Genomic DNA, 27,716 nt, shown 5'->3' on the forward strand with positions numbered 1-27,716 from the left:
AAAAAAAAAAAAAAAAAAAAAAAGTAATAAGCCCAGCAAGTGGCTAGTAAATGGTAGATCTGTGTGTGAACGCCAGCACTTAGGCTGTGGCCTCTCGCCTTCCTGACTCCTCCTGTAAATATTCTTGAAGCTTTCTGCTGGGTAGTTCTTGGTGCCTCTGTGCCACTCTAGCCACTGGCAGCAAGCCCATTCCCTGTTCCAGGGCGCACACTGGTGCTGCATGATCCCTGGGGTGGAGGGGAGTCTCCCCATCTCAGGGGCCTCCTCTATGTCACACCCTGAGGCTGGGCCCAGACAGGTATTCAGGAAAGGAAATCGATCTATCACCTCACGCCTGCCTGGGGCAGCCCCAGCATGTGTCAGCTCCCTAAACCCCGGGTACTGCCCAGGACCAGCAGCAACAGAGATAATCCTCTCCAACATGGGGTGGCCTGCAACAGCTCTGGGGCGGAAAGAGGCTCAGGGAGGTTAGCAACTTACCCAGGGTCGTGGAGCTGGTGGGTGGTTGAGCTGGGCTTTGGGCCAAGGGCTTAGCTCCGGTGAAGGAGGATGTGTCTGCCATATGGGATTGTCTGGTTCGGAGACCCAGGCCTGGCCTTTGCGGAACTTCAGTGTGTTCACTAATACTAGCAAGAGTTGTCAGTTCCTGAATCCTTATGAATACTGCAGCCTGCCTTTTCTCCTTTGGTCCTTTGAACTTCCCCAAAGGGTAGATACTCAGATCTCTGCTTTTACAGGTAAAGAATGGAAGCAAAGGCTGGGAGTGGTGGTACATGCCTGTATCCTGGCTAATTGGGAGACTGAGGCAGGAGGATTGCTTGAGCCAAGGAGTTCAAGCCTGCAGTGAGATATGATTGTGCCTGTGAACAGCCGCCACACTCCAGCCTGGGCAGCATAGCAAGATCCCTTCTCTAAACTTAAAAAAAAATAAGCAAAGATGAACAGAAGCACAAAGGAAGGGAAGGATCACCAAGGTCCCCTAGCTCATATATGAGTTAATCCAGAATTGGAACCTGGGCAGCCTGGCTCCAGAGTCCCGTCTCACTTAATGAGTACTAGATAAATCTCTGCATGCCAGATGGCTACACTCTTCTCGAACCTGCTAGTTCTTTTGGAGCCAGATCTGGGGAGAGTGAGCAAGTCAGGAGTTGAGCAAGTAGCTGGAAGAGACTGTGACACTCACTGGGAGTCACCGAGGCTCTGGCTCCCTGGGCTTAGACATGCGGAGTTATCCCTTGTGCGATTCCTGGGGGAAGGGAAGGACAGGGAAAGGGGCACGGTGGGGCAGTCCTGGTGTCTCCGGGACCAGGGTCAGTGGGAGGCCAGAGCAATTAGCCTGCCTGAGGCCTCTGCTAACTCAAATCTCAGTGGGTGATTGGCTCAGGCTTCACTCCAGGGCTCTGGCCTGGAGCCTGACCCTCCTGAGTTTCTATCTGAGGCTTCCAGAGTCTTCTTGGGGCAGTGAATCTCAGATTGCTGGTTGTGTGAGAACTTTGTTTTGAAATTTCCTCCTTCAACACCCAAATCCCTGGGCTGGCCTGCCTGCTCCACTTCCCCCTCTTGGAGGAAACGGATGCTTTCCTCTTGGGCAGCTACATGATTTGAATATTCAAGTGTTTCCCAGCTGGCCTCTGGCCAAGCAGAGCTCAGCTGGGCAAGGTCCCCAGTCAGGGCCCTGAGGCAAGCCTGCCAACCTCCTCATCCCGCCACACACTCCAGCCACTGAGGGTAAAATATGGGAAAAACTCATGGCCCATAGACTTGCCTGGGCTAGGCCCCAGACTGTTCCTGTGACTGAGGCAGTGCTTGTCTTGGGCTTTGTCCTGTCTACCTGGAGAAAGCTGAGTGGGGGAAGAAAGAGGCCGCCCCTGCTCAGGAAATTCCCGCTGGAGTGGCCTGGGTGCCGGCATCTTGGCACCTGTCAGGGTAGGGAGAGGAGGAAGCCAGACAGGAAGAGGAAAGATGGGTAAGGGGGACATTGATCCATTCAACAAACATCTCATTAGTCCAACTACCTGAGAGGCCCGGGACTAGGTGCTGGAGTCACAGATGGATCTGGCCTGGTTTTTGCCTTCAAAGAGTCAAAAAGTATGTGTAGGCTGGGCTCCATGGCTCACACCTGTAGTCCCAGCACTTTGGGAGGCCATGGTTGGTGGATCACCTGAGGTCAGGAGTTCGAGACTAGCCTGACCTACATGGTGAACCCTCGTCTCTACTAAAAATACAAAAATTAGCTGGGTGTGGTGGCGTGTGGCTGTAATTCCAGCTACTCCAGAGACTGAGAAAGGAGAATCACTTGAAACTGGGAGGTGGAGGTGCAGTGAGATGAGATGACGCCATTGCACTCTAACTTCAGTGACAAGATCAAAACTTTGTCTCAAAAAAAAAAAAAAAAGAGTGTGTGCAGAAATGGTCTTATAAGCAGACCGAACCAGAGCCCCAGGTGGTAGAGGATGAGGGAAAGCACCATAGCTGAGCCTTGGGCAGAATGGCCACAGAGGATTTCTGGAGATGGCAGCATTCAATCACTTTTTTGAGATGGAGTCTCTTTCTCTCAGACTGGAGTGCCAAGGTGCGATCTCGGCTCACTGCAAACTCTGCCTCCCGGTTCAAGCTATTCTGTCTCCTGAGTAGCTGGGAATATAGGCAGGCACCATCATACCCAGCTAATTTTTGTATTTTTAGTAGAGATGGGGCTTCAGCATGTTGGCCAGGCTGGTCTCGAACTCCTGGCCTCAAGTGATCTGCCTGCCTCGGCCTCCCAAAGTGCTGGGATTGCAGGCATGTGCTGCCATGCCTGGCCTCATCGATTTTTATTTTTCAACAAATATCTGTTGATCATCCTCTCCAGGCAGGTACAGTTCTAGGTGCCAAAAATACAGCAGTGAACCACACAATATCCTGGTCTCCCTGGAGCTCCATAGTACTAGAAAAGTCAGACCATAAAAGAATGAAGTTGGCCGGGCGTGGTAGCTCACACCTATAATCCCAGCAGTTTGGGAGGCCGAGGCGGGCGGATCACGAGGTCAAGAGATCTAGACCATCCTGGCCAACATGGTGAAACCCTGTCTCTACTAAAAATACAAAAATTAGCTGGGTGTGGTGGCGCGTGCCTGTAGTCCCAGCTACTCGGGAGGCTGAGGCAGGAGAATCGCTTGAACTGGGGAGACGGAGGTTGTGCTGAGCCGAGATTGCACCGCTGCACTCCAGGCTGGCAACAGAGTGAGACTCTGTCTCAAAAAAAACAACAACCAAACAAATAAAAAACTTATTGCTGACAGTGATGCGTGCTGTGAAGGAAACAGATTTGTGAAAGTGCAAGGGATTGGCATGGGGAGGCTCCTGGTGTGGGCAGGAAGGGACTCAGAGCCAGTGGCCTTTGCGCTGAAGAATGAGAATGAATGAGCCAAGCAAGACCTGGAGGAAGAGTGTTCCGGGCATCGGAACTGCAAATGCAAACACCCTGTGGGGAGAGAATGAGACACAGGGGGTCTGGGTGGGTGAGGGAGCTTGGGACAGCAGATGATTTCATTCAGAAAGGTGGGCAGGACCCAGAGCTGGTAGACATCTGACCCGGATGAATGGCAGGATGAGCATGGGCCTGCCAAGAGAACAAAGGAGTTAAGTGCTCTCCCATTTGTTGGGTGGCCCCTTAGAAACAGGTTGAGCAGGAATGTCTTTTGAGGCTGGCCACCGTAGCCCTCTCCAGGTACCTGCGGGACATCTGAGGCCGGGAGAGGAAACATGGCCCTCTCGAGGTCACAAGGGGAGGCGGCAGGACTCAATCTCGGTCTCCTAACCACTGACTTTGCAATGTGCCCGCAGAGCCCGTTTCTGGATTAAGGTGGACATTTATTAAGCACTTACTGTTTGTCACAAAAGTTAGATACTTCTCCGAGTTTGACTGGAGGAAAGTGAGGCTCAGGGAGGTCCAGGGGCCCGGTTAAAGGTCATTCATTCCTCGGGCTCAGGTGATTGATTCTGGCCAGGTGACTAACCCTCAAAAAAATGGAGACAGTAATGGTTTCTAGCTCATAAGATCATTGAGGATTCAATGCCATAAGATCGAGCACTCTCTGCAGTGCTTGGCACACTGAATATTTGCTGAGCATTTTTGTTTTCATTTAAATTACTTTATGGGCCCTGGGATCCCTAAATGGAATAATTGTGATTCTTTGTTCAGGCACTCTCACCATTGGTCCATAAATGGCCGCTTGTCTATTTTATCAGTAAAAATAAATTTAAGCCTGGTGCAGTAGCTCACACCTGTAATCCCAGCACTTTGGGAGGCTGAGGCGGGAGGATTGCTTGAGCCCAGGACTTTGAGACCAGCCTGGGTAACATAGCGAGAGTGAGACCTTGTCAGTCAACAAACAAACAAATGTAAAACACTAATGAACCATCATCCAATACCAGGACTAGAGTAGTGAGAGTAATTTACAGCTTCCTTTGGGCTACACCCTCATCCCTCTCCACCCACTTCCCATCATGTGGTGTAACCACTATCCTGAATCTGGGGTTTCTCATTCCCTTACCTTTGTATTGTTTTGCTTGGTTTTTTTTTTTTTTTTGAGACAGGGTCTTGCTCTGTCCTCAGGCTGCAGTGCAGTGACGTGATCATGACTCACCGCTGCCTCCGCCTCCTGGGCTCAGGTGATCCTGTCACTTCAGCCTCCTGAGTAGCTGGGACCCACAGCCACCACTCCCATTGCTGAGATGTATCTATATTGTTTCATTCATTCATGTAGTTTCATGTAGCTGTAATTTATTTCTTTACCGCTACGTAATATTCCGCTGAGTGACTATTCTACAACATTTATTTATTCACTTTCTTGTTGATGGCATTTGGGTTGCTTTCAGATTTTTGCTGGTGTGGGAAAAGCACCTATGGGTAATCACGAAAGTTTATTCCACATTACACAATAAGACCAGGTTGGTTTCCAAAATGATTTTGCCAGTTTATACTCCCACTAGTGACGCGTAAGGAATCCTGTTTTTCTGCATCTTCTATCACACACAATATTATTGGACTTTTTAGTTTTTCCAGTCAAATGGGTACCATGATTTCTCATTGCAGACATGATCTACAATTCTCTGATTACCAAAGAGGATGAGCATGTGTGATTAAGGGTGTGTGTGTGAGACCTTTCTGTGAATGTCTTTTGCCCATTTTTTCTATTTGTCCTTTAAAAAAAAAATCCTAGCTGGGCGCGGTGGCTCACGCCTGTAATCCCAGCACTTTGGGAGGCCGAGGCGGGTGGATCACGAGGTCAAGAGATCGAGACCATCCTGGTCAACATAGTGAAACCCCGTCTCTACTAAAAATACAAAAAATTAGCTGGGCATGGTGGCTCGTGCCTGTAATCCCAGCTACTCAGGAGGCTGAGGCAGGAGAATTGCCTGAACCCAGGAGGCGGAGGTTGCGGTGAGCCGAGATCGCGCCATTGCACTCCAGCCTGGGTAACAAGAGCGAAACTCCGTCTCAAAAAAAAAATAAAAATAAAAATAAAAATAAAAAAAATCCTTTTCTTATTGATTTGTAAGCGTTCTTTATATTCCTGAATCTAATCATGTTTTAGATAAACTAAAAATCTAAAATTTAATGTAGTCTAATTTAGCATTCTTTTATTAACTGTCAGCACCTTTTAGGTCTTAAGAAGACTGCCTTACTCCAAGGTCTGAAAACCACTGTTTATCATTCCTACTGAATGTTTTAGTTTCATTTTTCACATTGAAGACTTATTCATGTACAGTTAATTTTTGTGTATAAGGTAGGGATCCATTTTCATTTTTTTTCCCATCTAGATACCCATTTTTTTCTTATTTTTTTAGTTTGTTTTATTGTATAGAAATGCAATTGGCTTTTTTGCATTTTGATCTCATCAAGCTAACTTGCTAAATATTCTATTTCCAATTCGATTTATAGTCTCTGTAGACAACCAGTTAGAAATAACGATGGTTTGGCCAGGTGCGGTGGCTCACACCTGTAATCCCAGCACGCTGCGAGGCTGAGGCAGGCAGATCACTTGAGGCCAGGAGTTTGAGACCAGCCTGGTCAACATGGTTAAACCCTGTCTTACTAAAAATACAAACATTTGCCAGGCGTGGTGGTAGGTGCCTGTAACCCCAGCTACTTGGGAGACTGAGGTGGGAGAATCACTTGAACCTGGTAGGCAGATTGTAGGACTGTAGTGAGCTGAGATCACGCCACTGCACTCCAGCCTGGGCGACAGAGCAAGACTCCACCTCAAAAAAAAAAAAGGAAAGAAATACTGATAGTTTTGTATTTTTGAATATTTGTGCTTTTAACCTTTTTTCTTGCTGCATTGCCTCCGACTGCCAGTACAATGTTAAATTAAAATGGTGATATTATTTTAATTTTTACCTAGTTTTTTATTTTAGAGGGAATGTTCTAGTGTTTCTCCAATTAGGATATGTGTGTTGTAGGGTCTTTTTTATAAATTGCTTTCTTCAAGTTAAGGAAATTATCTTCTAATCATAACTTATTGAAAGATTTTTAAGAAAATCACAATTTGTGTTGAATTTATTAAATGCTTTAAACAATTGTTCTGAAATGACAGTATGGTTTCTCTCCTTGTAGTTAGTGACATATGTAGATTCTCTAATATTAAACCATCCTTGCATTTCTAGGATTAGCCTAACTTGTTTATTGTGCATGTATTTGGTTATGCTCTAATAATATCTTGTTTAGAATTATTACATTAGTTTGTGCTTTTTTGGCTTAGGTATTGCAATTATAATAGCTTTATCAAGTTAAATGGTAATTTCTCTTTTACTGGTTTCTGGAAAAGTTTGGATAAAATTGAGACCATGTTTCTTTCTTTCTTTTTTTGTCTTTTGTAGAAATGGGTCTCACTTTTTTGCCCAAGCTGGTCTCGAATTCCTAGCCTCAAGTGATCCTCACACCTCAGCCTCCCAAAGTGCTGGGATTACAAGTGTGAGCTGCCACACCTGGCTGAGCTAATGTTTCTTGACGTTTGGTAGAATTCAACTGTAAAGTCGCCTTGGCCTGTTTTTTTTTTTTTAATGGGGAGGAAGATTTTAACTACTGTTTCAATTTCTTTATGAGGTTGCTTCTGTCTTCTTGAGTTAGTTTTGGTAAATTATATTTTTAATAATGTATGTATTTAATCTACATTTTCAAATTTATTGGCATAGGGTTGTTGATAGCATCTTTAATTTGTATTTCTTTTCCATAGTAACTCCCCGTTTCTCGTGCTCCCGCTCTCTCACTCACCTTTATCTCGCTCTTTCCTGATTAACATTGCCACAGGTTTATGGACCTTTTTGAGGAACCAACTTGTGGCTTTGATCTCGATTTAAGCTTTGTTTTCTGTTTCATTTTTGTTCTTTATAATCTTATTTTACTTTCTTTGGTTTCTGTTTTTTTCTAAATAGAAACTAGAGTTGGTCTGTAAGTTGGTTTCCCAAGTTGGACACGTAGCTTATTAATTTTTTTTGCAATGAAGTCTCACTGTATTGCTCAGGCTGGAGTGCAATGGTATGATCTCAGCTCACTGCAACCTATGCCTCGCGGGTTCAAGCGATTCTCCTGCCTCAGCCTCCCAAGTAGCTCGGATTACAGGTGTGTGCCACCACGCCTGGTTAATTTTTGTATTTTTCATAGAGATAGGGTTTCACCATGTTGCCTAGGCTGGTCTCGAACTCCTGACCTCAGGTGATCTGCCCACCTTGGCCTCCCAAAGTGCTGGGATAACAGATGTGAGACACCATGCTCTGCCTAGTTTATTATGTTTTAACCTTTCTTTGCTGCATTATATATTTTTGATATGTGGTATTTTTAATCACTCAGTTCTAAGTAATTTTAAATTTCTACTATGACTTTTCCTTGATCCTTGAATTTTTTCATTTCTAAGTGTATGGATAATGATTTATCCTTTTAAACACTTTGATGGTCGCAGAATGTAGTCTATGTGAAAACTTATTATTTGAACAGTGATACCTACTTTTTGTCCTGGTACAGGATGAATTTTTTAAATGTTTGCATGTTCCTGAAAAGAATGTTTATGTATTTTGTTTCTACCAGCCTACATTTTTATTTCAATTTATTCTGCTTTTTCTGTTTTATCACTTTGAAAAATTATCTGTGGCTTTTCCCTACAAAGACAAGATTAGCATTTTCTCACTTCCCTTGCTCCCTGACCTCTCTTCAGTTTCCACACCCTTGACTGACATGCTCCCCTCTGCCCCCATAATGTCACATGAAAATCGTCAATTTTTTTTTTTGAGACAGAGTTTCACTCTTGTTGCCCAGGCTGGAGTACAAAAGCACGATCTCAGCTCACCGCAACCTCCGCCTCCCGGGTTCAAACAATTCTCCTGCCTCAGCCTCCTGAGTAGCTGGGATCACAGGCATGCACCACCACGCCCGGCTAATTTTGTATTTTTAGTAGAGACAGGGTTTCTCCATGTTGGTCAGGCCGGTCTCAAACTCCTGACCTCAGGTGATCCACCCACCTCAGCCTCTCAAAGTGCTGGAATTACAGGCATGAGCCACCATTCCCAGCTAGATTTTTTTTAAATTGTCTAGTTCTGAGGTATAGATCTATGTTCTTTTTGTGCTTTTCTTTGAACTTGAATTTGTTTTGAAAACCTATACTAAATTATTTGCTCAGTCTTCGGCTATCTTGAATATAATCTGTGGCATTTGCTTCTGCTAATTAAATCATTCCTTCAAAATTATTTGTTTCTTTTATTGGAGGGGCTGAGGGGGCTGTCTTTTTGTACAAACCTGAGTCCTTGATGCTGTGACTTTTATTAGCCTTTAACGTGTTTTTTTTTTTTGAGTTGGCGACTCGGTTCTGTCTCTCAGGCTGAAGTGTGGTGGTGTGATCTCGGCTCACCACAACCTCTGGGTTCAAGCAATTTTCCTGCCTTAGCCTCCTGAGTAGCTGGGATTACAGGTGCCCGCCACCACGCCTGGGTAATTTTTTAATTTTTAGTAGGGACAACGTTTTTACCTTGTTGGCCAGGCTGGTCTGGAACTCCTGACCTGAAGTGATCCACCCGTCTCGGCCTCCCAAAATGCTGAGATTACAAGCATGAGACACCATGCCCGGCCAGTCTTTAACATTTAAATGGCCGTCTAGCTGGATAGAAAATTCCCACCTGAATTTTTTTTTCCTTCTGTACTTTGGTCAATTCAACATTTATTTCTTTTGTAAGTGTTCTGTTTTTCTCTAGACCTTTAGGATGTTTTCATTGTCTTTTTTTTTTTTTTTGAGACAATCTCGCTCTGTCACCCTGGCTGGAGTGCAGTGGCGCAATCACTGCTCGATGCAGCCTCAACCTTCCTGAGTAAAGTAAACCTCCTGCCTCAGTCCCCTAGGTAGCTGGGACTGCAGGTGCACACCACAGGCAATTTTTGTATTTTTTGTAGAGACGGGGTTTTCTTGTGTTGCCCAGCCTGGTCTCGAACTCCTGGGCTTAAACGATCCTCCTGCCGTGGCCTCCCAAGGTGCTGCGGTTACAGGTGTGAGCCCCCATGCCTGACCTATTCAATTTCTTACTGGTAATCTTTTGATAAAGAGGTTTTAAATTTTGACATAGTCCAATTTATCATTTTTTTCTTCTATGAAGTTAGTATTCTTTGCCTACCCCCAAATCATGATGATATCCTTTTATGTTTTCTTCTAGAAGCTTTGTGATTATGACTTACAGTTAGGTTTATGGTTAATCATGAATTAATGCAGTAAGATTGGGGTTAATGTTCTTTTAACTTTTCTTTCAATGTTCTGGTTTTTTTTTTTTTTGAGACAGGGTCTTATTTTGTCACCCAGGCTGGAGTGCAGTGGTATGAACATGGCTCTGTTCAGTCTCAAACCTTTGGGCCTAAGCAATCCTCCCACCGCAGCCTCCCAAGTAGCAGGGGCCACAGGTGCACACCACACTTGGCTAATTAAAAACAGAATTTTTTTTTTTTTTTTTTTGTAGAGATGGGGTCTTGCCGTGTTGCCTGGGCCTTCGAAAGTGTTGGGATTCCAGTCATGAGCCACCAAGCCTGGCCAATTTTCTGTTTCTTAATTCTTTCCCGCTTCCTCCTGGAAGCGTCCGCAAACTACAACTTAGCTCTCTCCTCCACCATTCAGCAGCTAGTTCCACTCTGTAATTTATTCACTTATGTGTTTGTTATTCCTACTGGTTTTTCACATAGAATGTTTCCACTGGGGTCTTTTAACAGTTCCTCTTTCTGTTTTGCTAACATCTTTGTTCGTTTCTTTTGTGTGTTTCTCACAGTTTGTGGGGATTTTTTGTTTTGTTTTGTTAGGTTTTTTTGAGACAGGGTCTCCTCTGTTGCCCATGCTGGAGTGCAGTGGCGTGATCTCGACTCACTGCAGCCTCAACCCTCTGAGCTCAAGTAATCCTCCCACTTCAGCCTCCTGAGTAGCTGGGACTATAGGCGCGCACCACCATGCCCAGCTAGCTTTGTTTTGTTTTTGTTTTTTTAAATTTTTTTGTAGAGACGGAGTTTCAATGTGTTGCCTAAGCTGGTCTCAAACTCTTGGACTCAAGTAATCCACCCACCTTGGCCTCCCAGGGTGCTGGGATTGCAGGTGTGAACCACCTCACCTGGCCCTGTTATGGTTTTTCTTTAGAATTCATTATGCTGTGGCTGGTGGTGGGCTGGGGTTGGAGGGGCACTTCTTGCCCTTAAAATTAGCAGAGAGGAAAGATATGGCTCTTGGATCCCCCCTCTCAAATCAATCCCAAATACTGAAAAGCAAGACATCACTAGACCTAGGCAGTTACGGTTTTTGCTAGATCTGATCTAATATGGCTGATTCCAGCGGTGTCTCTAATCGGTTTGGCTTCCTTTTGAAGTCATTGTGCTCCTTGGATACTGTTTGTTTGTTTTTTTTCTTTTTTCTTTAAAGATGGGGTTTCACTATATTGGTCAGGCTGGTCTTGAACTCCTGACCTCAGGTGATCCACCTGCCTTGGCCTCCAAAGTGCTTGGATTACAGGCATGAGCCACTACGCCTGGCTCTTTTTTTTTTTTTTTTTTTTTTTGAGACGGAGTCTCACTCTGTCTTCCAGGCTGGAGTGCAATGGCACAGTCTCGGCTCACTGTAACCTCCGCCACCTGGGCTCAAGCGATTCTCCTGCCTCAGCCTCCCGAGTAGCTGGGATTACAGGCGCCTGCCACCACGCCCAGCTAATTTTTATATTTTTAGTAGAGATGGGTTTTCATCATGTTGGCCAGACTGGTCTTGAACTCCTGACCTTGTGATCCACCTGCCTCAACCTCCCAAAGTGCTGGGATTATAGATGTGAGCCACCGTGCCCGGCCAGATACCCTGTTTGTTAACTTGTGAGCTTATTCCGTGGGGGGTTTCAGCTATTCTGTTTGGTGCTGTGTCTTTGGTAAGAGTTTAAGGCTGACCTTAGTCTCCCAGTTCCAATGAGTCCAAAGAGACGACAGTGCCAGGACGGGAACCCCCGGACATCAGAGCCGCTTGGTTTTTCACTAGGGTTGACATCAGCATTCTCCCTCTCCCATGACTCACTCCACGGGATTGGGCCTTTCTTTCAGACCCCAGAGAGAAACAGTGAGGGGAAGGGGCTGCATACCTAGGTCAGAATTCTTCAGACTCAGGGTCTAAGGGCTGGTGGAGCGACGGTAGATGCTCTGTGTAGTGACTGTGGGGTCCCCTCTCAATTCCTGCAGTCCCTGCAGTTCCACACTGTTTGCTGCCATGTTTTGAATGTTTTTTCTTTTTCCAGACATGGTCTCACTCTGTCACCCAGGCTGGAGTGCAGTGGCATGAACATGGCTCACTGTAGCCTTGACATCCTGGGTTCAAGAACTCTTCCTGCCTCAGTCCCCCAAGTAGCTGGGACTACAGGCGTGTACTACCACACCCAGATAATTTTTTGATTTTGTTTTTTTTGAGATGGAGTCTTGCTCTGTCACCCAGGCTGGAGTGCAGTGGTGCAACCTTAGCTCACTGCAACCTCTGTCTCCCAGGTTCAAGCCATTCTCGTGCCTCAGCCTCCCAAGTAGCTGAGATTACAGGCACCCGTCACCATACCCAATTAATTTTTGAATTTTTAGTAGAGATAGGGTTCTGCCATGTTGGCCAGGCTGGTCTCAAATTCCTGGCTTCAACTGATCCACCCACCTTGGCCTCCCAAAGTGCTGGTATTACAGTTGTGAGCCACGGAGCCCAGCCTATTTTTGATTTGATTTTTGATTTTTTTTTTCCTCAACAAAGTAAGTGATAGGGTCTTACTTTGTTGCCCAGGCTGGTCTCAAGCTCTTGGGCTCAGGCGATCCTCCTGCCTTGGCCTCCCAAAGTGCTGGGTTACAGCCCATGCTTTGACTTTATCTCAGCAGACGCCGGTGCCATCTGCCTGGGCTGCTTTATGCAAGATGCTTTTTGTGGGTTTCATGCAAATGTGGGCTTAGTGATGGGCCGGAAGTTAATTGAGGCAGCAGAACAAAAGTGGTTTGGACAATCTGGGGCTCACAGGACCTGGGAGAGAGCCAAAGGGGCTCTGGGAAAAGGAGGAGGATTCTGGGAGGACATCGAGTCAGCAGAGAGGAGGACTGAGTTTCAACAAGCCCAGAGCTGACACTGGAGACTGAAGTCTAGGGTGGAAGATGTGGGCTTTGCCAAGAGACAGGTCCAGAGGGCGGCCCTGGGGCTGAATGCCAGCCCCGCACCCAGCTCTGACCTTAGTTGTCCCAGGACAGTGGGTGTGTGTATGGGGGCCTGGTCTTGGCACAAAGAGACAAGAGGAGAACTCAACCCTGTTTTCTGTTCTGTAATATTCTCTCCACCCTAATGACCATGCCCTGCCCTTTCCCCTGGCTGCAGCAACCCCTCCTTACCACCCTGCATGCACCAGTTTAAAACTCCCTTCCATCTCCCCAGGAGACTCTGTTTCTCCATCATTGCCTAGGTGTTTTTTTGTTTGTTTGTTTGTTTTTGTTTTTTTTTTTTGAGACGGAGTCTCACTCTGTATCCCAGGCTGGAGTGCAGTGGTGCGATCTCGGCTCACTGCAACCTCCACCTCCTCAGTTCAGGCTATTCTGCCTCAGCCTCCCGAGTAGCTACAGGCACGTGCCATCGTGCCTGGCTAATTTTTTTGTGTTTTTATTAGAGACGGGTTTCACCATCTTGGCCAGGCTGGTCTCGAACTCCTGACCTCATGATCCACCCACCTCGGCCTCCCAAAGTGCTGGGATTACAGGCGTGAGCCACCACACCCAGCCTGTTGCCTAGATTTAGTGATGTTTTGCTCTGTCGTTACTTGGGATTGATGTTGAGAAGGATGATCCAGGAACCACGTGTCTTCCCTCTCTGTTCATTTTAAAAGCAAGGAGTGTGCAGATTTCCCCAGCTTCTGCCCCACCACCAGCCAGAGCACAGTGAATTCAAAAGGCAAACTGTAGGGGGTATTAGTATAAAAATACCAATTTTTTTTTTAATTTTTAATTTTTTTGTTTTTTGAGATGGAGCCTCGCTTTGACGCCCAGGCTGGAGTGCAATGGTGTGATCTCAGCTCACTGCAACCTCTGCCTCCCAGGTTCAAGTGATTCTCCTGCCTCAGCCTCCCGAGAAGCTGGGATTATAGGCACCTGCCATCATGCCCAGCTAATTTTTGTATTTTTGTAGAGACGGGCTTTCACCACGTTGGCCAGGCTGCTCTTGAACTCCTGACCTCATGTGATCCGCCTGCCTCAGCTTCCTAAAATGCTGGGATTACAGGCATGAGCCAATGCACCCAGCCCAAGACCAAGATTTTTTTTCTTTTTTTTTGAGACGGAGTTTCGCTCTTGTTACCCAGGCTGGAGTGCAATGGCGCGATCTCGGCTCACCGCAACCTCCGCCTCCCGGGTTCAGGCAATTCTCCTGCCTCAGCCTCCTGAGTAGCTGGGATTACAGGCACGCGCCACCATGCCCAGCTAATTTTTTGTATTTTTAGTAGAGACGGGGTTTCACCATGTTGACCAGGATGGTCTCGATCTCTTGACCTCGTGATCCACCCGCCTCGGCCTCCCAAAGTGCTGGGATTACAGGCGTGAGCCACCGCGCCCGGCGATTTTTAAACAAACATTAGAAACATACAAGAGAAATAAGGAAAAACCTTAACAACATAAAGTAGAATGAGAGAGCATTAAAAATAAGAGCCGAATGCAAATATTCAATATGAGAAAACGACCTCATCCTCTGCCCCACCAAACCTCTGCAGGCACCTTACAGGTCCTTGTTCTCCAGGAAAGACGTTCATGGCCTTGACATGGGCTGTTCCAGCAGTTAGGCTCCCTTCCCTCCACTTCTGCTGAACACTTAGAGCACGTCCTCAAGACTCCTTCCTCGACCATGCCTCATGGTCAAGGTGATGCTGAGTGATGGCATGGGGTTCTGGAGTCAGGACACCAGGGTGCTTGCCCTGATTCTTCAACTAATCGGCTGTGTGACTTTGGGCAGGTCATGTTGCCTCTCTGGACCTCAGGTTTCTCCTGGGGAAAAAGGTGAAGGTGTTGGGTTAGATTATTCCTAGAGTCCCTTTCAGTTTGTTGTGCTGATACCATGGTGGGAACATAGGCTTTGGCGTGGGGCTGCCCACCATCCCCTCCTGGGTCAGCGCATAACACTGTGTCATGGAGCAGTTCTTTCAACATTGAAAGCCACCATTTACTTAACCTAGCATAAGGGTTAAGAGCTTGTAGTTTGGACTTGGACAATTCGGGCTCAGAATCCCAGCTCTGCTGGCCTGCTCTGTGACCTCAGACAAGTTACTTAACCTGTCTGTGCCTTCTTCCTCATCCATAAAATGTGAATGATACTAAGAGTACCTATCTCAAAGTGTAGGAGCACAGTGACTGCAGCTGTCCTTCTGCTGGTGACAGTTTTTTCCCCTCTGTGCTGACATCTTTCAGTTCAATAGATTCTTGATGATTATCTGCCCGGTTCTGCTTTCCAAATACACTCTGTTGAATTGTAACCGTTAACACATGCTCTCCACTGCGTTTTATCTGTAAAACAACCCTACAAGGTGAGGGTGACTAGTGCTTGTTTTATGGATAAGCAACCTGAAGCTCCAAAGTTCCTTTCAAAGCTACAGAGCCAGGACTTAACCCGAGGTCCACCTCCCCCAAGACCGTCTTTCCACCATGCTACAGTATTCAGAAGATTAGACTGGGGTCAGGCGCGGTGGCTCACGCCTGTAATCCCAACACTTTGGGAGGCTGAGGTGGGCGGATCACTTGAGGTCAGGAGTTCAAGATCAGTCTGGTCAACATGGCGAAACCCCATCTCTACTAATAATACAAAAATTAGCCAGGCGTGGTGGTGGGCGTCTGTAATCCCAGCTACTAGGGAGGCTGAGGCAGGAGAATCACTTGAACCTGGGAGGTAGAGGTTGCAGTGAGTCAAGATCGTGCCATCACATTCCAGCCTCTGTGACAAGGGTGAAACTCCGTATCAAAAAAAAAAAAAAAAAAAAGATTAGAATGGGACTTGGGAGATTACCAAATACAGGCAGATGAGAAAGCACAGTGAGAAGTCTCCCAGCCCCTTACATGCGGATGCTTTTTTTTTTTTTTTTTTTTTGAGACAGGGTCTTGCTGTATAGTAGCTGCTTAATAAACAGTCGTCCAGGCTGGAGTACAGTGGTGCAATCTTGGATCACTGCAGCCTAGACCTCCTGGGCTTAAGCAATCCTCCAGTCTCAGCCTCCTGAGTGGCTGGGACTACAGGTGCATGCCACCATGCTTGGCTAATTTATGTAGACACAGGATTTCGCCATGTTCCGTAGGCTGGTCTTGAATTCCTGGGCTCAAGCAGTCCTCCTGCCTTGGCCTCCCAAAGTCCTGGGATTACAGGTGTCAGCCACCACACCGGACCTTACATGTGTATACTGACTGTCCATCCTTGGCCATTTGCAAGATGCCTTTTGTAGTTTAATGCAAATGCAGGTTTAGTGATGGGCCAGAAGTTAATTGAGGAGGCAGAACAACGGTGGGTTGGACAATTTAGGACTGATATGACCTGGGATAGAGAGCCAAAGCGGCTCTGGGAAAGAGAGGAGGATTCTGGGAGGACGTGGAGTCAGCAAAGAGGAATTTGAGTTTCAACAAGCCCAGAGCTGACACTGGAGATAGGTCTAGGAAGCGGATGTGGGCTTTGCCAAGAGGCAGGTGCAGAGGGCGGCCCGCCACCCCTCACCCTCGTGTACTCCTGAGGGTCTGGGTTTGTGGTTTCAGTTTCTTCATCTGCAAAAGGGCTGCTAGTAACACTTGGTAGAGTTAGTGGAGAGCGCACGTGGGAGCCAGGCAGCCCTGGGCAAGAATCCAGTTGCGCTGGTTGTACTGACATGTGTGGACTCGAGAGTTAATCCTGAAACCTTATCCTTCCTTATCCGTGATTTGGGAATCACGTCCTGGCCTGCGTGGAATTATTGCAAGGCTACGGTGAGATGATTTCTTGGTGAGACCTTCTCTGACTTCTCTAAAATTGCAAACCTCCCGTCCTCCCTGCCTTCTTTTCCCCACTGCACTTACCGCCACCTGGCGTTCTATTGCTTTTACTTGCTTTCTTGTCTGCCTGCCCCACTGACAGGGATTTGGGCTGCTATGTTCAGCACCTAGAACAGCCCCTGGCATATAGTGGCTGCTCAATAAACAGTGGTCCAGTGGATGTTGGTTGAATAACATATAGGGAAAGCCCTAGGGCATAGAAGGTGTTTAGTCACGGTCTGCTGGGTCTTAGAGACATGGGCAGAGGCCTGAGAGAGGCTGGGACAGCTCACTTGGGGTGACGAGGTCTCCCATGAAACCATTTGGGGCCTGGATCTCAGGGTAGTGCCAGTTCCCTCTCTGGCCACAGGCTGCAAGCAGCGAGCCCTATAGGAGATGAAACTTTGGCTGGGTGCAGGGCCTCACCCCTGGAATCCCAGCACTTTGAGAGGCTGAGGCAGGAGGATTGCTGGAGCTTAGGAGTTTGAGACAGTCTGGGCAACATAACGAGACCTCGTCTCTACTAAAAATTAAATAATCAGCCAAGTGTAGTGCCGCTCGCCTGTAGTCCCAGCTACTTGGTCCTCTGCTGAGGCAAGAGGGTCGTCTGAGCTCAGGAGGTTGAGGCTGCAATGAGCCATGATCGTGTCACTGCACTTCAGCCTGAGTGACAGAGCAAGGCCCTGTCAAAAAAAAAAAAAAAAAAAAAAAAAGGAGAATAAAGCTGGACAGGTCGAATACTGGGGCTTCGGAAGAAGTCAAGACCTGCAGGCAAACAGGATGCTCATGACACTTAGCTTTCCTGTTTTCTTAGCTTTTTAAAGCACTCTGACTGCTCCTGAGTGGAACAACTCTTTCAAAGAAATGACAGTCCCAGCCCACTCCATTCCAGTGACTAGATAAAATGCAGTAAGGTCAGGGCCAGGCAGATTTGGGGACATGGCCTGGCCCTGCCCCTCTTTTTAGCAGAAGGACCTAGGGCAGGTCACCTCACCTTGCTGTCTCTCTCCTTTCTTCTCTGTGAAATGGGTGTAGTGGTATTCCCCCTCTGAGGGACCTCTGGGACCTTTTGTGTAAAACCTGCTAGGAAGGTGAATTATAACCAGTCACCACCTGAACGGCCTGGAAGGCAGAGCTTGTACCTGCGGGTCCTGTCACAGGGCCAGGCACACAACAGATGCATAGAACCGGGTGGCCAAAGAGTTGTTGAGCTCAGTGGACAACAACCTACCAGAAAGTGAGGGTCTGAGTCCTGCAGGGCTATTAACGCAAGTCCAGCCCAAAAACCTTCTATAATTCTTTTTTTTTTTGAGATGGAGTCTTGCTCTGTTGTGCAGGCTGGAGTGCAATGGCAGGCTCTTGGCTCACGGCAGGCTCTTGGCTCACTGCAACCTCCGCCTCCTGGGTTCAAGTGATTCTTCTGTCTCAGCCTCCCAAGTAGCTGGGATTACAGGTGCACATCACCATGCCCAGCTAATTTTCGTATTTTTAAGTAGAGATGGGGTTTCACCATGTTGGCCAGGCTGGTCTCGAACCCCTGACCTTGTGATTCACCTGCCTGAGCTTCCCAAAGTGCTGGAATTACAGGCATGAGCCACCACGCCCAGCTAAACTTTCTATAATTCTACAAGTTTATAGATTCCAAGTAGAAAGTGACTTTTAGGAAGTTGGAGTCTTACATTACCTCATACTTGAAACTTGTCAGCTTTCGCATGTTGGCTAGATTTTTCCTCTGGCAGAAACAGCTGGCAGAGTATGAATGACCTGACTTGGTTGCTCACAATCTAAGGGGCTCAGAAAAACTGGCTGAGCTGCGGTTCTGAGGTCAGACTGTGTTCCAAGTAACAGAAAAGCCAAGATAACCAACGTGGGAATTAATTGGCTCATGTAATCAGGATGTTCAGAGAAAGGCTTTAGGCATGGCTGCATCTAGGAGCCCAAGTGATGCTATCAAAGACTCAAGGTCTCTACCTTTCACTATTCCATCTCTGAGAGGTCGCTTCCTCTTCAGGCTGCACAAAGTGCCCCTCCCCACACTTCACACCCTCATAACCCAGCAGGCAGAGAGAGTCTTCCAGCTAGGGCCAGTTAGGGTCCACCTGGAGCTGGAGATGGGATCAGTCCCATACAAACCAGGCTGAAGGAGGGAGGGTCACTTCCAAGGAAACCCAGTGGTATTGTTAGGATGGGGAAATGGACCCTGGGTGACCAAAAACGACGGTAGATGTCCACTCCACTCACCAGAGGGAGCACAGTGGAGAGCCGTGGAAACATCTGCATTGTACCTTAGAAGTGTGGTTCCTTCCCTTCTAAGACGTGGATACTGGAAGCGGAATGGAGTTTTATTATCCCTGCTCTACAGTCAAGGAATCAGCCCTTGAGTATGCAGCGAGGGTTCCGACTTGTAACCCTGGGCTGCCCCCATCCTCTCAGCCTCTCTATGCAGAATTATAAACCCAGAGGAGCTGACCTGGGAGGGACGGGACCAACGTGACTGAAGCCCTCCCTTTGTGGAGGGGCACTCTGTCTAGATATGAGGCCCTCAGGAAGCTGCAATCACAGGAAAGCCCACGGGGAGCCAAGAGAGCAGCCTGACATGAGGACCAGCCACGGGGCAGCAGCCAGGCATGGCTTCCTACGGCTCATTGCCAGGACATTTCCCCGCCCCCCACCATACACATACATACACATACACACATACCCCGGCAGAGTGAGCTCATGTAGCCCCACTGAGGCAGGGACCCCTGTGCCTGGGATGGCTGAGGCACTAGGTTTTCCATTGGTGATTGAGGTTGTCCTGGCACGTGTCTGGGGTGGGGGTGGCATGTACACTGGATGTGGAGCTGGACAGGCCTGGCCGGAATCCCAGCCCTCCCACGTGGTTGCTGTGTGACCCTGAACCTCCCTCCTTTTTCTGAGCCTTGGTTTTCCCTTCTGAGCCAGACCTGATCATTCCCACTTCACTGGAATTGGAAGACTGGGTGAAAAGCCCCCAGCGCGTAGTAGGTGCTCCATAGAGAGTTCCTCCCTCTTCCTCTTTGGATCCTGTTAGTAGCGATGTGACCTTGGCCAAGGTCCTTGACTTCTCTGTACACTGGGAGCAATGAGGGAGGACCAGATGGCTTCATGTGTGAAGCACTTAGAGCAGTGCCCGGCACACTCGTGGTCACTGTTGCTTTGACTAACAGCTACTGTTTACTGTGTGCCAGGCCCTGGGTCTTCCTCTCCTTGCTTACTTGTCTCACGGAATCATTGTTCCTACAGTGACGTAGGCTCTTGCCGGGATGGTCCCCAGTTGATGGGTGAGGTGATGGACCCAAGGTCACGCAGCCGGTGATCAGAGGGAAGGGGGGCCTGCTGAGCTGCGTGCCCTTGGGTGGGACCTCACCTCCAGTTTCCTGTCTGGGGCTCTAGGCGTCAGCCCCACCCCGCTGTGTCTCAAGGTCTCGGCGGAGATCAAATGCAGAACCCACAGGAGCTTTCCGTGAGGCTGGCTGGAGCGTCCTCTGGGAATGTGAGGAACGTGTTATCTGGAGCCCAGCTGCCCTAAGCACTGTCTCTGGGAACACCCGCGTCCTTCCTCCTCTGACCTGAGCCCTCCGCGCCGGCCACCCAGGGATTCGGCTTGTGCTGGCTGCTGCCCAGCAGACTGCAAGTTCATTGCGCCTTTCCCCACAGCCCGGCTCCTCCTCAGCCTCCTCTCACAGGGCCTGTGTGGGGCCATCTGCGCAGACAACACATCCTCTGCTAGGGGGAGGGGAGTGGGGAGAGCCGGGATTGGCCAGTGTCCTGCCTTGAGGGTGAGCTGAAGTAGGGGATTATGGGCAGGGATGTCCAGGGGGCGCCCACCTGGCCAGGGGCAGAGCCAGGTCTTGAACCTGGAGTCCTTCCATCCCTGTCACTGCAAGTCCCCGAGTGATTTCCACTGCAGGACTGGCCACAAGATACTGTACAAAGATCAGAGACTTGGACCCTAGATGCGACACTCTCTTGCTGTGTGGCCTCTGGCAAGTCACCTCACCTCTCCTGTAAAGTTACGGTTATAAGAAGCCCCGAAGCACCGCCCCCCTGGGAACCATGGTGTAGATACAATGAAATAACATTTGGGAACAGTATAGTGAGTATGAATCAAACAGTAGCCGCATGCAACCCCTTCATCTGCAAATGTGTAATGTGTACCTGTAATGTACATACTGCAGAGAGGGTGAATGCTGGTTCGTTTCCAATCTTGCCTGCTGCTTCAGGAGTTTATGCTTAGTCCAGGAAGACAGAAACATCCCCAAGTCAGGCTGAATTCTGGCTTGCTCACTTGCTGGCTGTGTGACCTTGGGCTTGCTCCTTAACCTCTCTGTGCTTCTGTCTTGTCACCTGTAAAATGGGGATAATGATAGTGCTTACCGTGAAGGTTGTTGTGGGGATCAAGTGAGTTAATATAGGTAAAGTGTTTAGAATGATGCATGGCATGTAGTGGGGTCTGTGAAAGGGTTTGTTATTATTACTCTTATTAATACAATGACAAAATACGTAAAATAAGGATTTTTCTAAAATAGTCTCAGTTTGAAATATTCTCATCAGTGGCCGCAAATCACTAATGTATGGAAGTCCATGACATTGGCGTCCACACTGTGCCTCAAATACTGCCTTGTCTTCTGGTAATTGCCCTCCAAATCCTCAGCTGGTTAGTGGGGAGACCTATCCCTGTCCCCGATTTGCTGTGTGACGCTGGGGAGGTAGTGTGCCCTCTCTGTGCCTTCCTTTTCTCGATGTTGGTTGTGAGAGCAAGGATGGGATGGCCATGTCTCCTAGTACTGGGGAGGCTCTGACTTCAGCTCATCCTCAAGGCAGGGTGCTGGGAGAAGTGCTGGAGGTGACTGGGGAACACCTCAGATGCGCAGTGCGTGGCCATCCTCCCCCACTGCGCTCTCCACTTGGTATCTAGCCTTGGCCTGGAGCGAGATGGCCTGGGGCAGAACATGTCCTCTCTGTGGCATGGCAGAAGCCTGTGTGCCTGCAAAGCAGCCATCCCCCGCCCCCACCCCTGCCAGGGTGTCACAGGCCTCACGCATGGTGTCTCTGGGCCCCACTGTCTCCCTCCCCCGCATCTCCCTCCCACGCCTCCCTCCTGCTGTCTCTCGGGCCATCAGTCCTTTGCTCACAGAGTTGATCTGGGGCCTCATGACCATCCTGGAACCTCAGGGACCCCCAGAGAAGCTTTGGCTCCAGAACCCAGACCCTTGGGGTTTCTGATTCCAGCTCTGCTGTGTGGCCTTGGGTAAGTGACAGACAGTCTGAGCCTCACTGTCCTCGCCTGTAAAATGGGGCTGGAGATGGGGCAGGTAGTGAGAGGAGACGTGCTGTCGACCAGGCCGTGGTCGGGGAGCAGAGCCCTTTGCGGTGGGTCCAGCCTGCCCCTCTGCCCTGACTGCCGGCCGCCTGCTCGTGCCTTTCTCCCTGCCCCCACCCCGCACATTCCCGCCTCCTTGCCTCTGCACACTCAGGTCTTGCTGGGAGCATCATCTCTTTCTGCTCATCTCAACCCCATCAGCCTTCCAGCCTGCTGTTCGGCCCACCCCCACGGACTCCTCGGGCCGGTACCCCGTCCTAGACTTTCTCTCTCTCTCCCCTTCAAGACAGAAAGAAAGTGTCAGGCTACCTGATAGGTTATTCGTTTCTTCCCAAGTGCATGTTGAGGGGGGAGAGAGATCCGGTTCTCTCTGGGGATGGGAGCCCTTTGACTGTAAGAATGGGGCCTCTGCTGCGTAAGAACATACCCCTCGAAGCAGGGGTGATCAGCAGGCACGTGAGCTTCTGGGTTCTAGAGCCTTAGAGCTCGAAGGACTGTCTGCCACCATCCAGGTGAACAGGTCTCTGGGAAATCCCTGAGTACATGGCAGTTTGGCCGAGTGGGTTGGGAAGGGTCCGTCTGTTCTCAGCTCCAGCTCCTCATCTGCCCCACTTGCCCATGTCTGCCCTGCAGTCCATCCACCCCATTTGCCCCCGCTCCCCATAACCCTGCTCCTGACTGACGTTCACTCAACACCTAGCACATCCAGCCTGTTTTACGCCCTGGTGTGTACGAACACATCCTTACAACAATGCGGTGGCTTCGATGAGGCGTGGAGGGGTGAGGTCACCTGCCCTGAGCTGCCCAGCTGGTGAGGGGCAGAGGCAGGATCAGAACCCAGGCAGCCTGGCTCCAGCACCCATCTTCACTGCTGCTGAGCTGTCTCTTCAGCCACCCACCCTCTGACCCCGTCATCCTTCCACCTAGTGACATTCCCTTCCCACCCGGCCAGTGCCAGCCTCTGCCGCCACGGGGCTGCTGCCATCAGCAAAGCAGGATTCCAGCTCTCTAGGAGCTTGCCATGGCGAGAGGGTGACAACCCATGATTCTCCTAGGCTCTGATAAATGCCACCAAGGACTTCGTGGCACTGGGTTCTGGGAAGTTGGGGAGGAGCCGAAACTGCTGTCTGGGCTGGGGTGAGGTAGGTAGACGGCAGAGGGAGGGATTCATTGGTTGGACAGCATGGAACATTTTAGGCTGAGAAGCACAGCGTGCAGAGGTGTTGAGGCTAGCTGGCTTCTCATCAAAGCCCTAAAGATGCCATGGCTTGGCACCAGGCCTCCAGGGCCCTTCTGTGTCTGTTTCCTGCCAGGATGGGGGGCTGCTGTCAGCGGCTAGAAGTCTGAGCTTTACTATATCCCCAGGACTGGCCCACTGCCCTGTAGGGAAGTCCTTCCTTGGATCTGACCTGCAGCCCACTCTGACCACCACACATTCCTGCCCAAGTGCTTCATCCAGCTCTTTATGACGGCCATGAACAACTTCCTCCAGTAATGAATACAGTCCTGGCCAGCAAGGCTTGCCAGAGATGCTGGGCTTGGTAGAGGGAGGAATTCCATGTCCCGTCCCTATGACTCTGCAGCTGAAAGGTTACTGGGCTGGCCTTTAGCAAGGCTCCCTCCCTAGGCAGCTATGCAGAAGCCCCCCAGCCCCTGCCTCATTCCAAGTGCCCACCAGGACACAAGGGCAACTCTCCTCTCCAGCCACAGCTCCTTGGAAGAGCCCAGAAGGCTCAGCTGACAGGCTAGGGGACGCTGGCTCCAGGCCGACTCTGATAGCTCCCTCCCTGTGTGTGTCTCGGGGGCAGCAACTGGGAGATGCAGGGTCTGCTCATAGTGGTTCCTCTCACCGGCAAGGCTTTCCTCCTCTTTAGACCTCAGTCTTCCCATTTGGACAATGGGATGATCTCTAAGACAAAGTTTCCCAAACAAATCTGCTCAGAAAATGACTTAAAAATACAGCTTCCAGCCAGGCGCAGTGGCTGACACCTGTAATCCCAGCAATTTGGGAGGCTGAGGCGGGTGGATCACCTGAGGCCAGGAGTTCAAGATCAGCCTGGCCAACATGGTGAAACCCTGTCTGTACTAAAAATACAAAAATTAGCCAGGTGTGGTGGCGGGTACCTGTAATCCCAGCTACTAAGGAGGCTGAGGCAGGAGAATCTTGACTGGGAGGTGGAAGTTGCAGTGAGCTGAGATGGTGCCACTGCACTCCAGCTTGAGCGACAGAGCAAGACTCCATCTCAAAAAAACCAAAAAAAGTACATCTTCCAGCCAGGCACAGTGGCTCATGCCTATAATCTCAGCACTTTGGGAGACTGAGGCAGGAGGATCACTTGAACCCAGGAGTTCAAGACTAGCCTGGGCAATGCAGTGAGACCCCATCTCTATTTTTAAAATGTAAACATTAGCCAAATGTGGTCATGTATGCCTGTAGTCCCAGCTACTTGGGAGGCTGAGGCGGGAGGATCGCTCAAGGCTGTAGTGAACTGTGATCGTGCCACTGCCCTCGAGCCTGAGCAACGGAGTAAGGCCCTGTCTCAAAACAAAAAGTAAAAAACAGCTTCCCAGGCCCTGACCTGGGAGATTCTGACTGCGTAGGTCAGGGGTAGGAGAGGTAGGGATTTATTTGGGGGTTATTATATCTCTCTAATCTCTCTTTTTCAACTTGAATATAGTCACATCCCTCCACTAAACCTTTTCTTTCCCAACACTCCCTTTATTGAAATCCCATCAGATCCTCCCCAAAACCTCACGATATAGACAGCGTAGGGGCGATTAGGCCCTCGACAACCTTTCACAAATATACATATGTTTAACTATGTCTCAGGTCATGATAAAGAATATTTCTGTCCAGGTGGAAACGCTGTAATCCCAGCTACTTGGGAGGCAGAGGCATGAGAATCGCTGGAACACTGGAGGTGAAGGTTTCGATGAGCCGAGATTGTGCCACTGCACTCCAACCTGGGCGACAGAACAAAACTCCCCAGGAAGTTCCCTCATGCACTGCCCAGTCAATCCTCCTCCCAGAATAGTACAATTGGGAATAAGACTTTTTCCACAAGCACCCCAAGTGATTTTTGTAGTCCACGGCGTTTGGGAAATCTCAAAAGACCTTCCCAGCCTGGATGTTCTGGGGCTGTGTGCTCTGGACCAGGGGCTCCCTGAGGGCAAATACTTGCCCCTGTGAGTCCTGCCTGGTACAAGCTGAGTTATACCAGGTGACGCTCCCTGGGGGCATACCAGGTGACACTCCCTGGGGGCACATCAGTAGGCTGCATGATAGAGCCTTGGAGGGTGTCCTCAGAGCAGGCCTGGGAGCTGGGTGGGCTTAAGTGGGGAAGGCCCCTGGCTGGGCTGAGATGGAAGACCTTGGTACAGGGGTGTTCCTGGGTAGATCCCATGTGTAGGCCTGTGTGGGGCCTGGCCCGGTACGTGCCGTTGATTTAACCCTGGGCCATCTTCACCATGGCCAACTGGAGCTTCATTTTCTCTCCTGTAAAAGAGGACAGCTCTGTCTCACTGTCAGGGCTATTAATGAGGACCACAGGAGGTCAGATGTGTCACAGCCAGCACCTGGCGCACCGTAGTTCTTGAATGGGCAACCAGTGTTAGACGCCAAAGGAAACAGTTTCAGAGGTGCAGGGACTGAGCCAACATCACACACCTGGGAAGTGGTGGAGCTTGGGCTTGGGTCCGATTTGCTGGCTGTGACAGCTGACCCCTCGCTTGCAAAATCTGGTAACTGAGGGTGGTGCTAGGGCCCTAAGTTTGGGTCACAATCTCACCTAAGTGAGGACCTGACCGAAAAGGGGGAACTTTAAAACAAAATTATGGGCTGGGCACGGTGGCTCACACCTGTAATCCTAGCACTTTCAGAGACTGAGGCGGGTGGATTGCCTGAGCTCAGGAGTTCAAGACCAGCCTGGGCAACATGGTGAAACCTCATCTCTACTAAAAAAATACAGAAAATCAGCTGGGCATGGTGGCACATGCTTGTAATCCCAGCTACTCAGGAGGCTGAGGCACGAGAATTGCTTGAACCCGGAAGGAAGAGATTGCAGTGAGCCGAGATTGTGCCACTGCATGCCAGCCTGTGTGACAAAGCAAAACTGTCTCAAAACAAAAACAGGGCTGGGCGCGGTGACTCACACCTGTAATCCCAGCGCTTTGGGAGGCCGAGGCAGGTGGATTATGAGGTCAGAAGTTCGAGACCAGCCTGGCCAATATGGTGAAACCCCGTCTCTATTAAATATACAAAAATTAGCCAGTTGTGGTGGTACATGCCTCTAGTCACAGCTGCCTGGGAGGCTGAGGCAGAAGAATTGCTTGAACTTGGGAGGCAGAGGTTGCAGTGAGCTGAGATCGCGGCACTGCACTCCAGCCTGGGCGACAAAGCAGGACTCCGTCTCAAAACAAAATGAAAACAAAATTATGAGAGGGCTGAATTCATACATCAGGCCCCAATAGACCACATCAAACCCAAATAGAGTCACTCATACTAAATGTGATATCATCAAACTAAAACTTTAAAAAGAACACATAAATGCTAAAACCACGTTTTGTTTTGTTTTTTTATTGTAAACAGGACATTCCAACATTAAAAAAACCCTCTACTCTAACCTTTAAAAAAAATAACCTAAAGTCCTCATTCCCACCTTACAAAACCCACTGTTCTACTCTTTCCTGTTTCCCAGTGGATTTCAAGACCAAGTAAGTACATTTACAATGGTGACAGTGACATCAATGACTCAAGTCTATTTTAAAAAATAACTAAATGAAGGGAATTGTTAAATCAGATTTAGTCTAATGCTGCTTTCTTATATATTTTAAGTTCAGCCTAAGGGCTTCTCTGTATATCGTAAACTATAAGAAATAGAGGTGTAAATAGACCATAGCCTACGCTTGTGCCAGTTTGGGGGAGTTTTTTGTTTGTTTTTGAAACACAGTCTCGCTCTGTTGCCCAGGCTGGAGTGCAGTGGCATGATCTCGGCTCACTGCAACCTTTGCCTCCTGGGTTCAAGTGATTCTCCTGCCTCAGCCACCTAGTAGCTGGAATTACAGGCACCTGCCACCACGCTTGGTTAATTTTTGTATTTTTAGTAGAGATGGGGTTTCACCATGTTGACGAGGCTGGTCTCGAGCTCCTGACCTCAGATGATCTGGCTGCCTCAGCCTCCCAAAGTGCTGGGATTACAGGAGTAAGCCACCATGCCTGGCCGCCAATCACCAAGTTTGAGCCAGTCAAATGTAGCCAGCTGTTCAAACCGTGTTCAAATAAGACGAGTGCCAAGCTGTAACCAATCTGACTGCACCTTATTTCCGTCTTCTGTACCTAACTTTACTTTTCTGTCCATAAATCTTCCAACACGCAGCTGCACTGATGTCTACTCTGGCTCAGGAGGCCACCCAATTCACAGATCATCCATTGCTCAATTAAACTCTTTTAAATTTAATTTGGCTGCAGCTTCCCTTTCATTGATGGGGCTAATAATCCCCACCCTGCCTGTATCACTAGGACATTGTGAGGACCTGATGCAATTTGAGTTACGGGAGTATTGAGAAAGAAAATGGCGTAATGGGGTAACAAGATTAGTTTTCCTGCTGGGGTGAGGTCAGTGGCTTTTCTGGGGCCAAGAAGAGGGGACTTTCCTTGGCACAAGAGGGTAACAGTGTCTCCCCCTGTCCTTGGGTATTTTGTACCATGGGATCCGAGGTGTACCAGGAGGCAGGAATCGAGATCAGAAAGTGCCTGGTCTAATCGTGCACAGTTGTGCATGTGACAAGTGGCTTTACCTCTCTGGGCCATTTCTGAATCTGTGAGATGGGAACATAACCCCTATCCTGACTTCATAGGATCTT

The 27,716-nt window shown here is 49.0% G+C and overlaps 1 protein-coding gene and 1 long non-coding RNA gene across 8 annotated transcripts in view; one reads left to right on the forward strand and one right to left on the reverse strand.

Annotated features, from left to right (window-relative positions):
- ALPL (alkaline phosphatase, biomineralization associated) overlaps positions 1-27,716 on the forward strand; it is a 72,154-nt gene that overhangs the window by 14,815 nt on the left and 29,623 nt on the right. Inside the window, exon 2 of one of the 5 annotated variants that reach the window (XM_032300687.1) lies at positions 5,640-5,771. The exons of 3 other annotated variants lie outside the window; for them this stretch is intronic. The gene's annotated coding sequence lies outside the window, so the exon portion shown is untranslated. Of the gene's footprint in view, positions 1-5,639; positions 5,772-15,926; positions 16,466-27,716 lie in introns of those variants that run through there. One more of the 5 variants, XM_032300690.1, reaches the window with a different exon arrangement.
- LOC116566414 lies at positions 14,096-23,079 on the reverse strand. 3 transcript variants are annotated; one of them, XR_004275853.1, is made up of 4 exons: positions 20,690-21,512; positions 18,752-18,833; positions 17,624-17,737; positions 14,096-14,512 (listed from the first exon to the last, which is right to left on the reverse strand). It is a non-coding gene; the product is annotated as an uncharacterized LOC116566414 (long non-coding RNA). The 3 variants fall into 3 exon arrangements; XR_004275852.1 differs by lacking the exons at positions 14,096-14,512; positions 20,690-21,512 and adding an exon at positions 22,282-23,079 and having other exon boundaries at positions 17,507-17,737; XR_004275851.1 differs by lacking the exon at positions 14,096-14,512 and having other exon boundaries at positions 17,507-17,737.

Source organism: Sapajus apella, unplaced genomic scaffold (genome assembly GCF_009761245.1).
Source record: "Sapajus apella isolate SASKATOON/1434 unplaced genomic scaffold, GSC_monkey_1.0 scaffold43, whole genome shotgun sequence".
Lineage (NCBI taxonomy): Eukaryota > Metazoa > Chordata > Mammalia > Primates > Cebidae > Sapajus > Sapajus apella.